Source organism: Engystomops pustulosus, chromosome 3 (genome assembly GCF_040894005.1).
Source record: "Engystomops pustulosus chromosome 3, aEngPut4.maternal, whole genome shotgun sequence".
Classification (NCBI taxonomy): domain Eukaryota; kingdom Metazoa; phylum Chordata; class Amphibia; order Anura; family Leptodactylidae; genus Engystomops; species Engystomops pustulosus.
The window spans coordinates 58,079,264-58,091,489 of record NC_092413.1 but is presented as its reverse complement, the minus strand read 5'-3'; the positions used below and the strand labels follow the sequence as shown (position 1 = coordinate 58,091,489).

General features: G+C 34.5%; 15 non-coding genes across 15 annotated transcripts; all 15 read right to left on the bottom strand.

The window, feature by feature from the left end:
• Positions 1-418: 418 nt before the first annotated feature.
• TRNAL-UAA (transfer RNA leucine (anticodon UAA)) lies at positions 419-501 on the bottom strand. The gene has a single exon. It is a non-coding gene; the product is annotated as a tRNA-Leu (tRNA).
• Positions 502-1,228: 727 nt separating this feature from the next.
• Positions 1,229-1,311, bottom strand: TRNAL-UAA (transfer RNA leucine (anticodon UAA)). Its single transcript has one exon. It is a non-coding gene; the product is annotated as a tRNA-Leu (tRNA).
• Positions 1,312-2,041: 730 nt separating this feature from the next.
• On the bottom strand, positions 2,042-2,124 carry TRNAL-UAA (transfer RNA leucine (anticodon UAA)). Its single transcript has one exon. It is a non-coding gene; the product is annotated as a tRNA-Leu (tRNA).
• Positions 2,125-2,851: 727 nt separating this feature from the next.
• Positions 2,852-2,934, bottom strand: TRNAL-UAA (transfer RNA leucine (anticodon UAA)). The gene has a single exon. It is a non-coding gene; the product is annotated as a tRNA-Leu (tRNA).
• Positions 2,935-3,661: 727 nt separating this feature from the next.
• On the bottom strand, positions 3,662-3,744 carry TRNAL-UAA (transfer RNA leucine (anticodon UAA)). Its single transcript has one exon. It is a non-coding gene; the product is annotated as a tRNA-Leu (tRNA).
• Positions 3,745-4,474: 730 nt separating this feature from the next.
• Positions 4,475-4,557, bottom strand: TRNAL-UAA (transfer RNA leucine (anticodon UAA)). Its single transcript has one exon. It is a non-coding gene; the product is annotated as a tRNA-Leu (tRNA).
• Positions 4,558-5,284: 727 nt separating this feature from the next.
• TRNAL-UAA (transfer RNA leucine (anticodon UAA)) lies at positions 5,285-5,367 on the bottom strand. Its single transcript has one exon. It is a non-coding gene; the product is annotated as a tRNA-Leu (tRNA).
• Positions 5,368-6,094: 727 nt separating this feature from the next.
• Positions 6,095-6,177, bottom strand: TRNAL-UAA (transfer RNA leucine (anticodon UAA)). Its single transcript has one exon. It is a non-coding gene; the product is annotated as a tRNA-Leu (tRNA).
• A 727-nt stretch (positions 6,178-6,904) lies between these two features.
• On the bottom strand, positions 6,905-6,987 carry TRNAL-UAA (transfer RNA leucine (anticodon UAA)). Its single transcript has one exon. It is a non-coding gene; the product is annotated as a tRNA-Leu (tRNA).
• Positions 6,988-7,714: 727 nt separating this feature from the next.
• On the bottom strand, positions 7,715-7,797 carry TRNAL-UAA (transfer RNA leucine (anticodon UAA)). The gene has a single exon. It is a non-coding gene; the product is annotated as a tRNA-Leu (tRNA).
• Positions 7,798-8,524: 727 nt separating this feature from the next.
• Positions 8,525-8,607, bottom strand: TRNAL-UAA (transfer RNA leucine (anticodon UAA)). Its single transcript has one exon. It is a non-coding gene; the product is annotated as a tRNA-Leu (tRNA).
• A 727-nt stretch (positions 8,608-9,334) lies between these two features.
• On the bottom strand, positions 9,335-9,417 carry TRNAL-UAA (transfer RNA leucine (anticodon UAA)). Its single transcript has one exon. It is a non-coding gene; the product is annotated as a tRNA-Leu (tRNA).
• A 727-nt stretch (positions 9,418-10,144) lies between these two features.
• TRNAL-UAA (transfer RNA leucine (anticodon UAA)) lies at positions 10,145-10,227 on the bottom strand. Its single transcript has one exon. It is a non-coding gene; the product is annotated as a tRNA-Leu (tRNA).
• Positions 10,228-10,954: 727 nt separating this feature from the next.
• Positions 10,955-11,037, bottom strand: TRNAL-UAA (transfer RNA leucine (anticodon UAA)). The gene has a single exon. It is a non-coding gene; the product is annotated as a tRNA-Leu (tRNA).
• A 727-nt stretch (positions 11,038-11,764) lies between these two features.
• Positions 11,765-11,847, bottom strand: TRNAL-UAA (transfer RNA leucine (anticodon UAA)). Its single transcript has one exon. It is a non-coding gene; the product is annotated as a tRNA-Leu (tRNA).
• Between the last annotated feature and the right edge of the window lie 379 nt (positions 11,848-12,226).

Sequence of the window (12,226 nt, the reverse complement as noted above, 5' to 3'; positions counted from 1 at the left end):
CTGTCTGAAAACTAATGGCGTTTCTAGATTGGATTTTCTAAGACAGATTTTACAATCCAACTTTGTTCACCACTATCTTTTGACAAATTGTTCTATGACTACCTGAGTCAGGTTAAACTTCTCCTATACATTTTCTCATGTCTTTTTCATAGCATATGTTTTGAAACTTTAAACAAAGATGCTGATAGAATATTCACCTGAATATATTAATAAATTGTATTTTCAATATTATTTAATTTTGCTGAAATAGCAGTTTTCTCTGAATAGTGAGGAATAAAATGCATTGATCACAATATGGTGCTCAGAGACTCATCTTTTGATCAACAGGTGATTTGGATAAAGGTCAAGATATTGGTTATTGTCACTAATGAATTACCCAATCTAGACCAATTTGCCAGAAGTCCAAGGTTAAAACTTTTACCAGGAGTGGGGTTCGAACCCACGCGGATATATATCCATTGGATCTTAAGTCCAACGCCTTAACCACTCGGCCATCCTGGTTCGAACGACAACCTGTTAGACAACGAGATCAACATAGTGGTTGTTTGGAATAATGCATTCATGTAACTTGTACAAAATCATTCAGGTTTACAAATTTGTTTATTTTTTGGTGATTTTTTTGTCTTTGTAGAAAAGAGCCGGATAGAGAACCACTATAATTTCTAGATATGTCCGAAATCTCACCCATTCACCTTAACCTATCTGTCCAAGCATACATCTATGAAACAAAAAGTTGCGCACTCATTTGAGATTACCAAATAGGGAAAACTGCTTTTACTGACACTGTTTGACCTCTATTTTAGACTACATCTGTCTGAAAACTAATGGCGTTTCTAGATTGGATTTTCTAAGACAGATTTTACAATCCAACTTTGTTCACCACTATCTTTTGACAAATTGTTCTATGACTACCTGAGTCAGGTTAAACTTCTCCTATACATTTTCTCATGTCTTTTTCATAGCATATGTTTTGAAACTTTGAACAAAGATGCTGATAGAATATTCACCTGAATATATTAATAAATTGTATTTTCATTATTATTTAATTTTGCTGAAATAGCAGTTTTCTCTGAATAGTGAGGAATAAAATGCATTGATCACAATATGGTGCTCAGAGACTCATCTTTTGATCAACAGGTGATTTGGATAAAGGTCAAGATATTGGTTATTGTCACTAATGAATTACCCAATCTAGACCAATTTGCCAGAAGTCCAAGGTTAAAACTTTTACCAGGAGTGGGGTTCGAACCCACGCGGATATATATCCATTGGATCTTAAGTCCAACGCCTTAAACACTCGGCCATCCTGGTTCGAACGACAACCTGTTAGACAACGAGATCAACATAGTGGTTGTTTGGAATAATGCATTCATGTAACTTGTACAAAATCATTCAGGTTTACAAATTTGTTTATTTTTTGGTGATTTTTTTGTCTTTGTAGAAAAGAGCCGGATAGAGAACCACTATAATTTCTAGATATGTCCGAAATCTCACCCATTCACCTTAACCTATCTGTCCAAGCATACATCTATGAAACAAAAAGTTGCACACTCATTTGAGATTACCAAATAGGGAAAACTGCTTTTACTGACACTGTTTGACCTCTATTTTAGACTACATCTGTCTGAAAACTAATGGCGTTTCTAGATTGGATTTTCTAAGACAGATTTTACAATCCAACTTTGTTCACCACTATCTTTTGACAAATTGTTCTATGACTACCTGAGTCAGGTTAAACTTCTCCTATACATTTTCTCATGTCTTTTTCATAGCATATGTTTTGAAACTTTGAACAAAGATGCTGATAGAATATTCACCTGAATATATTAATAAATTGTATTTTCAATATTATTTAATTTTGCTGAAATAGCAGTTTTCTCTGAATAGTGAGGAATAAAATGCATTGATCACAATATGGTACTCAGAGACTCATCTTTTGATCAACAGGTGATTTGGATAAAGGTCAAGAACAAAATGTTAATTGTCACTAATGAATTACTCAATCTAGACCAATTTGCCAGACGTCCAAGGTTAAAACTTTTACCAGGAGTGGGGTTCGAACCCACACGGATATATATCCATTGGATCTTAAGTCCAACGCCTTAACCACTCGGCCATCCTGGTTCGAACGACAACCTGTTAGACAACGAGATCAACATAGTGGTTGTTTGGAATAATGCATTTATGTAAGTTGTACAAAATCTTTCAGGTTTACAAATTTGTTTATTTTTTGGTGATTTTTTTGTCTTTGTAGAAAAGAGCCGGATAGAGAACCACTATAATTTCTAGATATGTCCGAAATCTCACCCATTCACCTTAACCTATCTGTCCAAGCATACATCTATGAAACAAAAAGTTGCACACTCATTTGAGATTACCAAATAGGGAAAACTGCTTTTACTGACACTGTTTGACCTCTATTTTAGACTACATCTGTCTGAAAACTAATGGCGTTTCTAGATTGGATTTTCTAAGACAGATTTTACAATCCAACTTTGTTCACCACTATCTTTTGACAAATTGTTCTATGACTACCTGAGTCAGGTTAAACTTCTCCTATACATTTTCTCATGTCTTTTTCATAGCATATGTTTTGAAACTTTGAACAAAGATGCTGATAGAATATTCACCTGAATATATTAATAAATTGTATTTTCATTATTATTTAATTTTGCTGAAATAGCAGTTTTCTCTGAATAGTGAGGAATAAAATGCATTGATCACAATATGGTGCTCAGAGACTCATCTTTTGATCAACAGGTGATTTGGATAAAGGTCAAGATATTGGTTATTGTCACTAATGAATTACCCAATCTAGACCAATTTGCCAGAAGTCCAAGGTTAAAACTTTTACCAGGAGTGGGGTTCGAACCCACGCGGATATATATCCATTGGATCTTAAGTCCAACGCCTTAACCACTCGGCCATCCTGGTTCGAACGACAACCTGTTAGACAACGAGATCAACATAGTGGTTGTTTGGAATAATGCATTCATGTAACTTGTACAAAATCATTCAGGTTTACAAATTTGTTTATTTTTTGGTGATTTTTTTGTCTTTGTAGAAAAGAGCCGGATAGAGAACCACTATAATTTCTAGATATGTCCGAAATCTCACCCATTCACCTTAACCTATCTGTCCAAGCATACATCTATGAAACAAAAAGTTGCGCACTCATTTGAGATTACCAAATAGGGAAAACTGCTTTTACTGACACTGTTTGACCTCTATTTTAGACTACATCTGTCTGAAAACTAATGGCGTTTCTAGATTGGATTTTCTAAGACAGATTTTACAATCCAACTTTGTTCACCACTATCTTTTGACAAATTGTTCTATGACTACCTGAGTCAGGTTAAACTTCTCCTATACATTTTCTCATGTCTTTTTCATAGCATATGTTTTGAAACTTTGAACAAAGATGCTGATAGAATATTCACCTGAATATATTAATAAATTGTATTTTCATTATTATTTAATTTTGCTGAAATAGCAGTTTTCTCTGAATAGTGAGGAATAAAATGCATTGATCACAATATGGTGCTCAGAGACTCATCTTTTGATCAACAGGTGATTTGGATAAAGGTCAAGATATTGGTTATTGTCACTAATGAATTACCCAATCTAGACCAATTTGCCAGAAGTCCAAGGTTAAAACTTTTACCAGGAGTGGGGTTCGAACCCACGCGGATATATATCCATTGGATCTTAAGTCCAACGCCTTAAACACTCGGCCATCCTGGTTCGAACGACAACCTGTTAGACAACGAGATCAACATAGTGGTTGTTTGGAATAATGCATTCATGTAACTTGTACAAAATCATTCAGGTTTACAAATTTGTTTATTTTTTGGTGATTTTTTTGTCTTTGTAGAAAAGAGCCGGATAGAGAACCACTATAATTTCTAGATATGTCCGAAATCTCACCCATTCACCTTAACCTATCTGTCCAAGCATACATCTATGAAACAAAAAGTTGCACACTCATTTGAGATTACCAAATAGGGAAAACTGCTTTTACTGACACTGTTTGACCTCTATTTTAGACTACATCTGTCTGAAAACTAATGGCGTTTCTAGATTGGATTTTCTAAGACAGATTTTACAATCCAACTTTGTTCACCACTATCTTTTGACAAATTGTTCTATGACTACCTGAGTCAGGTTAAACTTCTCCTATACATTTTCTCATGTCTTTTTCATAGCATATGTTTTGAAACTTTAAACAAAGATGCTGATAGAATATTCACCTGAATATATTAATAAATTGTATTTTCAATATTATTTAATTTTGCTGAAATAGCAGTTTTCTCTGAATAGTGAGGAATAAAATGCATTGATCACAATATGGTACTCAGAGACTCATCTTTTGATCAACAGGTGATTTGGATAAAGGTCAAGAACAAAATGTTAATTGTCACTAATGAATTACTCAATCTAGACCAATTTGCCAGACGTCCAAGGTTAAAACTTTTACCAGGAGTGGGGTTCGAACCCACACGGATATATATCCATTGGATCTTAAGTCCAACGCCTTAACCACTCGGCCATCCTGGTTCGAACGACAACCTGTTAGACAACGAGATCAACATAGTGGTTGTTTGGAATAATGCATTTATGTAAGTTGTACAAAATCTTTCAGGTTTACAAATTTGTTTATTTTTTGGTGATTTTTTTGTCTTTGTAGAAAAGAGCCGGATAGAGAACCACTATAATTTCTAGATATGTCCGAAATCTCACCCATTCACCTTAACCTATCTGTCCAAGCATACATCTATGAAACAAAAAGTTGCACACTCATTTGAGATTACCAAATAGGGAAAACTGCTTTTACTGACACTGTTTGACCTCTATTTTAGACTACATCTGTCTGAAAACTAATGGCGTTTCTAGATTGGATTTTCTAAGACAGATTTTACAATCCAACTTTGTTCACCACTATCTTTTGACAAATTGTTCTATGACTACCTGAGTCAGGTTAAACTTCTCCTATACATTTTCTCATGTCTTTTTCATAGCATATGTTTTGAAACTTTGAACAAAGATGCTGATAGAATATTCACCTGAATATATTAATAAATTGTATTTTCAATATTATTTAATTTTGCTGAAATAGCAGTTTTCTCTGAATAGTGAGGAATAAAATGCATTGATCACAATATGGTGCTCAGAGACTCATCTTTTGATCAACAGGTGATTTGGATAAAGGTCAAGATATTGGTTATTGTCACTAATGAATTACCCAATCTAGACCAATTTGCCAGAAGTCCAAGGTTAAAACTTTTACCAGGAGTGGGGTTCGAACCCACGCGGATATATATCCATTGGATCTTAAGTCCAACGCCTTAACCACTCGGCCATCCTGGTTCGAACGACAACCTGTTAGACAACGAGATCAACATAGTGGTTGTTTGGAATAATGCATTCATGTAACTTGTACAAAATCATTCAGGTTTACAAATTTGTTTATTTTTTGGTGATTTTTTTGTCTTTGTAGAAAAGAGCCGGATAGAGAACCACTATAATTTCTAGATATGTCCGAAATCTCACCCATTCACCTTAACCTATCTGTCCAAGCATACATCTATGAAACAAAAAGTTGCGCACTCATTTGAGATTACCAAATAGGGAAAACTGCTTTTACTGACACTGTTTGACCTCTATTTTAGACTACATCTGTCTGAAAACTAATGGCGTTTCTAGATTGGATTTTCTAAGACAGATTTTACAATCCAACTTTGTTCACCACTATCTTTTGACAAATTGTTCTATGACTACCTGAGTCAGGTTAAACTTCTCCTATACATTTTCTCATGTCTTTTTCATAGCATATGTTTTGAAACTTTGAACAAAGATGCTGATAGAATATTCACCTGAATATATTAATAAATTGTATTTTCATTATTATTTAATTTTGCTGAAATAGCAGTTTTCTCTGAATAGTGAGGAATAAAATGCATTGATCACAATATGGTGCTCAGAGACTCATCTTTTGATCAACAGGTGATTTGGATAAAGGTCAAGATATTGGTTATTGTCACTAATGAATTACCCGATCTAGACCAATTTGCCAGAAGTCCAAGGTTAAAACTTTTACCAGGAGTGGGGTTCGAACCCACGCGGATATATATCCATTGGATCTTAAGTCCAACGCCTTAAACACTCGGCCATCCTGGTTCGAACGACAACCTGTTAGACAACGAGATCAACATAGTGGTTGTTTGGAATAATGCATTCATGTAACTTGTACAAAATCATTCAGGTTTACAAATTTGTTTATTTTTTGGTGATTTTTTTGTCTTTGTAGAAAAGAGCCGGATAGAGAACCACTATAATTTCTAGATATGTCCGAAATCTCACCCATTCACCTTAACCTATCTGTCCAAGCATACATCTATAAAACAAAAAGTTGCACACTCATTTGAGATTACCAAATAGGGAAAACTGCTTTTACTGACACTGTTTGACCTCTATTTTAGACTACATCTGTCTGAAAACTAATGGCGTTTCTAGATTGGATTTTCAAAGACAGATTTTACAATCCAACTTTGTTCACCACTATCTTTTGACAAATTGTTCTATGACTACCTGAGTCAGGTTAAACTTCTCCTATACATTTTCTCATGTCTTTTTCATAGCATATGTTTTGAAACTTTGAACAAAGATGCTGATAGAATATTCACCTGAATATATTAATAAATTGTATTTTCAATATTATTTAATTTTGCTGAAATAGCAGTTTTCTCTGAATAGTGAGGAATAAAATGCATTGATCACAATATGGTGCTCAGAGACTCATCTTTTGATCAACAGGTGATTTGGATAAAGGTCAAGATATTGGTTATTGTCACTAAAGAATTACCCAATCTAGACCAATTTGCCAGAAGTCCAAGGTTAAAACTTTTACCAGGAGTGGGGTTCGAACCCACACGGATATATATCCATTGGATCTTAAGTCCAACGCCTTAACCACTCGGCCATCCTGGTTCGAACGGCAACCTGTTAGACAACGAGATCAACATAGTGGTTGTTTGGAATAATGCATTCATGTAACTTGTACAAAATCATTCAGGTTTACAAATTTGTTTATTTTTTGGTGATTTTTTTGTCTTTGTAGAAAAGAGCCGGATAGAGAACCACTATAATTTCTAGATATGTCCGAAATCTCACCCATTCACCTTAACCTATGTGTCCAAGCATACATCTATGAAACAAAAAGTTGCGCACTCATTTGAGATTACCAAATAGGGAAAACTGCTTTTACTGACACTGTTTGACCTCTATTTTAGACTACATCTGTCTGAAAACTAATGGCGTTTCTAGATTGGATTTTCTAAGACAGATTTTACAATCCAACTTTGTTCACCACTATCTTTTGACAAATTGTTCTATGACTACCTGAGTCAGGTTAAACTTCTCCTATACATTTTCTCATGTCTTTTTCATAGCATATGTTTTGAAACTTTGAACAAAGATGCTGATAGAATATTCACCTGAATATATTAATAAATTGTATTTTCAATATTATTTAATTTTGCTGAAATAGCAGTTTTCTCTGAATAGTGAGGAATAAAATGCATTGATCACAATATGGTGCTCAGAGACTCATCTTTTGATCAACAGGTGATTTGGATAAAGGTCAAGATATTGGTTATTGTCACTAATGAATTACCCAATCTAGACCAATTTGCCAGAAGTCCAAGGTTAAAACTTTTACCAGGAGTGGGGTTCGAACCCACGCGGATATATATCCATTGGATCTTAAGTCCAACGCCTCAACCACTCGGCCATCCTGGTTCCAACGACAACCTGTTAGACAACGAGATCAACATAGCGGTTGTTTGGAATAATGCATTCATGTAACTTATACAAAATCATTCAGGTTTACAAATTTGTTTATTTTTTGGTGATTTTTTTGTCTTTGTAGAAAAGAGCCGGATAGAGAACCACTATAATTTCTAGATATGTCCGAAATCTCACCCATTCACCTTAACCTATCTGTCCAAGCATACATCTATGAAACAAAAAGTTGCGCACTCATTTGAGATTACCAAATAGGGAAAACTGCTTTTACTGACACTGTTTGACCTCTATTTTAGACTACATCTGTCTGAAAACTAATGGCGTTTCTAGATTGGATTTTCTAAGACAGATTTTACAATCCAACTTTGTTCACCACTATCTTTTGACAAATTGTTCTATGACTACCTGAGTCAGGTTAAACTTCTCCTATACATTTTCTCATGTCTTTTTCATAGCATATGTTTTGAAACTTTGAACAAAGATGCTGATAGAATATTCACCTGAATATATTAATAAATTGTATTTTCATTATTATTTAATTTTGCTGAAATAGCAGTTTTCTCTGAATAGTGAGGAATAAAATGCATTGATCACAATATGGTGCTCAGAGACTCATCTTTTGATCAACAGGTGATTTGGATAAAGGTCAAGATATTGGTTATTGTCACTAATGAATTACCCAATCTAGACCAATTTGCCAGAAGTCCAAGGTTAAAACTTTTACAAGGAGTGGGGTTCGAACCCACGCGGATAGATATCCATTGGATCTTAAGTCCAACGCCTTAAACACTCGGCCATCCTGGTTCGAACGACAACCTGTTAGACAACGAGATCAACATAGTGGTTGTTTGGAATAATGCATTCATGTAACTTGTACAAAATCATTCAGGTTTACAAATTTGTTTATTTTTTGGTGATTTTTTTGTCTTTGTAGAAAAGAGCCGGATAGAGAACCACTATAATTTCTAGATATGTCCGAAATCTCACCCATTCACCTTAACCTATCTGTCCAAGCATACATCTATAAAACAAAAAGTTGCACACTCATTTGAGATTACCAAATAGGGAAAACTGCTTTTACTGACACTGTTTGACCTCTATTTTAGACTACATCTGTCTGAAAACTAATGGCGTTTCTAGATTGGATTTTCTAAGACAGATTTTACAATCCAACTTTGTTCACCACTATCTTTTGACAAATTGTTCTATGACTACCTGAGTCAGGTTAAACTTCTCCTATACATTTTCTCATGTCTTTTTCATAGCATATGTTTTGAAACTTTGAACAAAGATGCTGATAGAATATTCACCTGAATATATTAATAAATTGTATTTTCAATATTATTTAATTTTGCTGAAATAGCAGTTTTCTCTGAATAGTGAGGAATAAAATGCATTGATCACAATATGGTGCTCAGAGACTCATCTTTTGATCAACAGGTGATTTGGATAAAGGTCAAGATATTGGTTATTGTCACTAAAGAATTACCCAATCTAGACCAATTTGCCAGAAGTCCAAGGTTAAAACTTTTACCAGGAGTGGGGTTCGAACCCACACGGATATATATCCATTGGATCTTAAGTCCAACGCCTTAACCACTCGGCCATCCTGGTTCGAACGGCAACCTGTTAGACAACGAGATCAACATAGTGGTTGTTTGGAATAATGCATTCATGTAACTTGTACAAAATCATTCAGGTTTACAAATTTGTTTATTTTTTGGTGATTTTTTTGTCTTTGTAGAAAAGAGCCGGATAGAGAACCACTATAATTTCTAGATATGTCCGAAATCTCACCCATTCACCTTAACCTATGTGTCCAAGCATACATCTATGAAACAAAAAGTTGCGCACTCATTTGAGATTACCAAATAGGGAAAACTGCTTTTACTGACACTGTTTGACCTCTATTTTAGACTACATCTGTCTGAAAACTAATGGCGTTTCTAGATTGGATTTTCTAAGACAGATTTTACAATCCAACTTTGTTCACCACTATCTTTTGACAAATTGTTCTATGACTACCTGAGTCAGGTTAAACTTCTCCTATACATTTTCTCATGTCTTTTTCATAGCATATGTTTTGAAACTTTGAACAAAGATGCTGATAGAATATTCACCTGAATATATTAATAAATTGTATTTTCAATATTATTTAATTTTGCTGAAATAGCAGTTTTCTCTGAATAGTGAGGAATAAAATGCATTGATCACAATATGGTGCTCAGAGACTCATCTTTTGATCAACAGGTGATTTGGATAAAGGTCAAGATATTGGTTATTGTCACTAATGAATTACCCAATCTAGACCAATTTGCCAGAAGTCCAAGGTTAAAACTTTTACCAGGAGTGGGGTTCGAACCCACGCGGATATATATCCATTGGATCTTAAGTCCAACGCCTCAACCACTCGGCCATCCTGGTTCCAACGACAACCTGTTAGACAACGAGATCAACATAGCGGTTGTTTGGAATAATGCATTCATGTAACTTATACAAAATCATTCAGGTTTACAAATTTGTTTATTTTTTGGTGATTTTTTTGTCTTTGTAGAAAAGAGCCGGATAGAGAACCACTATAATTTCTAGATATGTCCGAAATCTCACCCATTCACCTTAACCTATCTGTCCAAGCATACATCTATGAAACAAAAAGTTGCGCACTCATTTGAGATTACCAAATAGGGAAAACTGCTTTTACTGACACTGTTTGACCTCTATTTTAGACTACATCTGTCTGAAAACTAATGGCGTTTCTAGATTGGATTTTCTAAGACAGATTTTACAATCCAACTTTGTTCACCACTATCTTTTGACAAATTGTTCTATGACTACCTGAGTCAGGTTAAACTTCTCCTATACATTTTCTCATGTCTTTTTCATAGCATATGTTTTGAAACTTTGAACAAAGATGCTGATAGAATATTCACCTGAATATATTAATAAATTGTATTTTCATTATTATTTAATTTTGCTGAAATAGCAGTTTTCTCTGAATAGTGAGGAATAAAATGCATTGATCACAATATGGTGCTCAGAGACTCATCTTTTGATCAACAGGTGATTTGGATAAAGGTCAAGATATTGGTTATTGTCACTAATGAATTACCCAATCTAGACCAATTTGCCAGAAGTCCAAGGTTAAAACTTTTACCAGGAGTGGGGTTCGAACCCACGCGGATATATATCCATTGGATCTTAAGTCCAACGCCTTAAACACTCGGCCATCCTGGTTCGAACGACAACCTGTTAGACAACGAGATCAACATAGTGGTTGTTTGGAATAATGCATTCATGTAACTTGTACAAAATCATTCAGGTTTACAAATTTGTTTATTTTTTGGTGATTTTTTTGTCTTTGTAGAAAAGAGCCGGATAGAGAACCACTATAATTTCTAGATATGTCCGAAATCTCACCCATTCACCTTAACCTATCTGTCCAAGCATACATCTATAAAACAAAAAGTTGCACACTCATTTGAGATTACCAAATAGGGAAAACTGCTTTTACTGACACTGTTTGACCTCTATTTTAGACTACATCTGTCTGAAAACTAATGGCGTTTCTAGATTGGATTTTCTAAGACAGATTTTACAATCCAACTTTGTTCACCACTATCTTTTGACAAATTGTTCTATGACTACCTGAGTCAGGTTAAACTTCTCCTATACATTTTCTCATGTCTTTTTCATAGCATATGTTTTGAAACTTTGAACAAAGATGCTGATAGAATATTCACCTGAATATATTAATAAATTGTATTTTCAATATTATTTAATTTTGCTGAAATAGCAGTTTTCTCTGAATAGTGAGGAATAAAATGCATTGATCACAATATGGTGCTCAGAGACTCATCTTTTGATCAACAGGTGATTTGGATAAAGGTCAAGATATTGGTTATTGTCACTAAAGAATTACCCAATCTAGACCAATTTGCCAGAAGTCCAAGGTTAAAACTTTTACCAGGAGTGGGGTTCGAACCCACACGGATATATATCCATTGGATCTTAAGTCCAACGCCTTAACCACTCGGCCATCCTGGTTCGAACGGCAACCTGTTAGACAACGAGATCAACATAGTGGTTGTTTGGAATAATGCATTCATGTAACTTGTACAAAATCATTCAGGTTTACAAATTTGTTTATTTTTTGGTGATTTTTTTGTCTTTGTAGAAAAGAGCCGGATAGAGAACCACTATAATTTCTAGATATGTCCGAAATCTCACCCATTCACCTTAACCTATGTGTCCAAGCATACATCTATGAAACAAAAAGTTGCGCACTCATTTGAGATTACCAAATAGGGAAAACTGCTTTTACTGACACTGTTTGACCTCTATTTTAGACTACATCTGTCTGAAAACTAATGGCGTTTCTAGATTGGATTTTCTAAGACAGATTTTACAATCCAACTTTGTTCAC